Genomic DNA, 4,929 nt, shown 5'->3' on the forward strand with positions numbered 1-4,929 from the left:
ACCGCCACCTGCTGGACTGGGGTGTGGTACTGGCTTCTAACCTTTCCAAAAAAGAAAAAAAAAAAAAAAAAAAAAAACACATCCTCCTCCTCCTTGCTTCTGTTCATATTTCTGCCCTTTGCCACTTTATTCTGGATATTATAGAACTGTCTTCCAGTCTGCCCATTGTCCCATAATGTTTGCCATTTGCCCTTAACAATGTTTTTAACTATACTCTTAATTTCTGCTTTGCTATAAATAACCTCAATATCTACATTGGAATTTCCAGCTGCTTTCTTAGCACATTTTGTCTGCCAACTCGTTTCAGCAGCGCATTTACTGAAAAGTTTTATTTAATACATTTAATCATGGTGCGATTTGCCGGGGGAGGGGGGGGGGGTACCCCTTTCTGGTCAATGTATCCCTGCCTCTGCTTAATTATTTTTATCCCCGGTAGGGATAAATGTATCCCCCCTCAAAGTGATCAGTGCTACAACACTAGTGGCGAGACTGATCACAAAATTTGATTGAAGTCAATTTTATTTTAAATAAAATAAAATAAAATTTTAAATTTTAAAATGTGCTACTTTGGCTGGCTCATCCTCTCCGTATTCACTACTCCTCAGACTTGCTCAATGTCAATCTCAATGTTTTTGGAAAAAATATAACATACAACATGTTATCAAGAAACAAAAAAGTTAAAAAAAGAAACAGAAAAAGATGGAAATACAAATTACAACAAACAAAACAATTGCCAGGGGGAGGAAAGTATTATACACGCATATATAACATCAAATAAACAAATTGTAAAATTTACAAATTTTCAAAATTCTTACAGCTTTTTTGTTCACAGAGTCTCTGATACTGTCAATATAAATACACATTTCAGTTAACAAAACCATAAAATTGGGATTTATATTGCTAAATTTACATTTATGAATGTGAAATTTGGTCAACAGAATAAGTAAATTAATTAAATAAAAGCACTGTTCTTTTTCATGAGGATAGTCAGTTAAACCAAAAATTATATTTTTCCATAAGAGTGAAAAATGTTTTAAACACTGAAAATTCTCCCTAATAAACTTTTGGACCTTGCCCCATAGTGTAACTGAATATGCACAGTTCCAAAATAAGTGCAATGCAGTTTCCTCATATTCATTACAAAAAGTACAATTTACATAAATTTTTGTAAGTAATGACTTGCTGGATAAAATCTGTGAATAAGTTTATAAGAAACTGCTTTAATCTTATTTCTAAGATGATATTTTTGTGGTAATAACCACACTTTCCTCCAGCAAATACAATTTCCATTTAATGAGGAGGCCCAGCGAGACAAGATATAAGGCACAGTAAAAATGTCTTTTTGGAAAAGAGTACGAATAGCTCTATTATTACTCTTGAGGTATGATGAAAAACAAATTTTACCAACATAAGATTTAGTAACATCAAAAGATACTGAAACGGGAGAATGGTCTTTAACAATACCTCTAAATAGCATTTGTGTACCAGTGTAATGCCACGCCAGCAAAGGGAGCCCTCTCCTGAGTACTGACTGTGTTCCGCTCCCTCTGCTTCACCTGTACTTCCTGTTTGTTGGATATTTAAGCATGGCCGCAACCTCTATCACGTTGCGAAGTATCGCCAGCCTGTCTGCCTCACCGAGCGTTTTTCCCATTGCCATAGTTTGCCTTATTGTGTATGATCTTTGCCTGGTTTCCTCGTTACTGCCTTTGGATTTGCCCACTGTCTTGTTGTTTGGATTGGACTGCCAATCTGTGTATGATTCTCTGCCTTCTACGATTACGACTCTCTGCCTACTGTTTGGATTTGTCTGCTGTGGATATTATTAAACTGCACATGGATTCTAACGCCGCCTCCGTGTCATTACAACCAGAAGGGATTGAACCAAAAACCATTGCAAAAATCTCTTTGAGTGACTGGTATTTTATAATAAGAAAGGAATTCATCATAAGAAAAGAGTGTTCCTTCTTTATTATATAACTGACTAATCAATTTAATATCGTTGTCAAACCAGTTCTTTAAAAAAAGAGATTTGTGTTTATAAAGAATGTTTCTGTCATTCCAGATGAAACAGCGGTGCGGAGAAAAATTGTGCTTATATATTAAGGACCAAGATCAATCAATCAATCAATCACCTTTATTTATATAGTGCTTTAAACAAAATACATTGCGTCAAAGCACTGAACAACATTCATTTGGAAAACAGTGTCTCAATAATGCAAAATGATAGTTAAAGGCAGTTCATCATTGAATTCAGTTATGTCATCTCTGTTCAGTTTAAATAGTGTCGCTGTAGATGAAGTGACCCCAACTAAGCAAGCCAGAGGCGACAGCGGCAAGGAACCGAAACTCCATTGGTGACAGAATGGAGAAAAAAACCTTGGGAGAAACCAGGCTCAGTTACGGGTCAGTTCTCCTCTGACCAGACGAAACCAGTAGTTCAGTTCCAGGTTGCAGCAAAGTCAGATTGTGCAGAAGAATCATCTGTTTCCTGTGGTCTTGTCCTGGTGGTCCTCTGAGACAAGGTCTTTACAGGGGATCTGTATCTGGGGCTCTAGTTGTCCTGTTCTCAGCTGTCTTTCTGGGCAGTAGAGGTCCTTTCTAGGTGCTGATCCACCATCTGATCTGGATACGTACTGGATCCGGGTGACTGCAGTGACCCTCTGATCTGGATACAGACTGGATCTGGTGGCCACGGTGACCTCGGAACAAGAGAGAAACAGACAAATATTAATATTATCGTATTTGTATTTGATTTCATTAGACAATGTCGTGAATAGGATTTTAGTGCAGATTCATTTTTGAGAGCTGGTTATGTAGTCGTAATGGACCGCGTTTCAGTAATTATAATATTCATTCCACTGTCTGATAACAGAAACATTAAAATATAGTAATAAAAACATTTTATTCCGAATTTGGCTGAATTAAAATGCAGTATGTAAGCATAGGGAGGCAATACAATACGATGAACAGCACATAAAGTCATCTAGCTCCATTTAGTAAAAAGAAATGGACACAAGGACCCCATTGGATTCAACGGAGACAAGTGAAGTCAATTAGAAGCACGCACTTCCTGGGGGTCGATTAGGGTTGCCACCTTCAATACAGAAATATAAAGGATGCCTGGGGGAACAACCCTCTGAGCCACTATAGCCACGTTTCCACTGGCGAGCTTAAACCGGGCGTGCCAGGGCCAGTCGCGTTTCCATTGTCACTTCCGGGGCTTGATCGTGCCTTGCCGGGGCTTCCTCGGGGCCAACGGCCAGGGTTTTTTGGCCCGATGAAAACCTTGGGCCAAAGCAGGCCAGCTGGGGCTAGAGGAGGGGTTATGCACAAAGGCGGAGTTTCTCCGTGTCTGGAGAACTCATCAGCACGGATCATTTCAGAAAGATAACAGCTTTAACACCGGCATTAAAGACTTTTTAAAATAAGTTGAGCTCAAAACTTACTCTTAGTTAGCAGCAAGTTTTTGAAATAACTTGATCCAATGTGAATTATAATCACTAAACAAGGCAGAAATATTTATGAGCGATGTAAAAGACTATGCACGCTAAACATTAACGTTACCATAGTAAACATGGTAAATATGACCGCTTGGATAAATCAGATGGCAGTTTCTTATTCTCTATCACAATTGTGTATAATAATAGTAAAATTTTATCGGTCGTCTCGTTTCGTGAGTTTAGCTCCACGTTGCATATCATCAAAATATAATAATGATATTTGTTCTGGAGCTTTTATAAAAATAGAGAGTCTGTGCTGCGGATCATTTCAGAAAGATAACAGCTATAACACCAGCATTAAACACTTTTTTAAATAAGTCAAGCTCAAAACTCACTTTCATTCAGCAGCAAGTCTTTGAAATAACTTGATCCAATGTGGATTATAAATCACCATACAAGGCAGAAATATTTATAACCGATGCAAAACACTATGCACGCTGGGCATTAACATTACCATAGTAAACATGGTAAATATGACCGCTTGAGGAAATCAGATGTCAGCTTCTTATTCTCTATCACAATCGTGTATTTATTTAGTAACGTATATTATCTGTCACAAGCCTCGTCTCGAGAGTTTAGCTCACGTCATAAAAATAATATAATAATGTTTTTGTTTGGGAGCTTTTATAAATATAGATATTATCATTCATTCTTAATGTGGCGGCTACTGTCAACAGACTCGACTGAATAAGCAGGCTATTTTCATAAGCGTTAAAAATAAATAAATACAATAGAAATAAGTGTATTTATGTGTGATTAATTTTGAGTCCTGATAAATTAAATCAATATGATCAATGTATCACTTATTCTACATCCATGCTTTTGAATTTGAATATATAACAAAGCATTCAAAAAAAAAAAAAAAAAAAAAAAAAAAAAGAATATATAACAAAGCATGCAAACAAACGGCCGCTTTCATGTTCCTGTGTGATCGGTCATGTTCCGGTGATTTACTTCTTAGTTTTCTGATAACTTCTCTTTATTGGTGAAATGATGAGGTTGCATGACGTTGTTCTGAGAGGTGTGTAAAGGACGTTTTAGTGACGTGCAGCAGAGCTTCAGGCCCTGACTGTGGAAACCCTGCGCTATTCTGGCCTCGGTGCTACTGGCCCGAGACTATGAGCCCCGCGCGGCCCGCTTTAAGCCCTGGCTCGCACTGGCCCGACAGTGGAAATGCGGCTATATGACCACATTTCCGATGACGTGCCAGTGGTGGTAAATCACAAATTAAAACATGTTTTCAAAAAAATATTAACTGCTAATGAACTTTAGTAATTGTATAAGGTGGTATGAACACAGATTTTGGATACAATATTTGTCATTGTTTGCAGACAGTAACACCATCCAAACAGTGAAACCACATAATAAATAACCGATCTACAAACATTTCTAAATACACCATTTTTTTTATTATTATTGGTAAGTT

This window comes from Carassius auratus, chromosome 5, assembly GCF_003368295.1.
Source record: "Carassius auratus strain Wakin chromosome 5, ASM336829v1, whole genome shotgun sequence".
Classification (NCBI taxonomy): domain Eukaryota; kingdom Metazoa; phylum Chordata; class Actinopteri; order Cypriniformes; family Cyprinidae; genus Carassius; species Carassius auratus.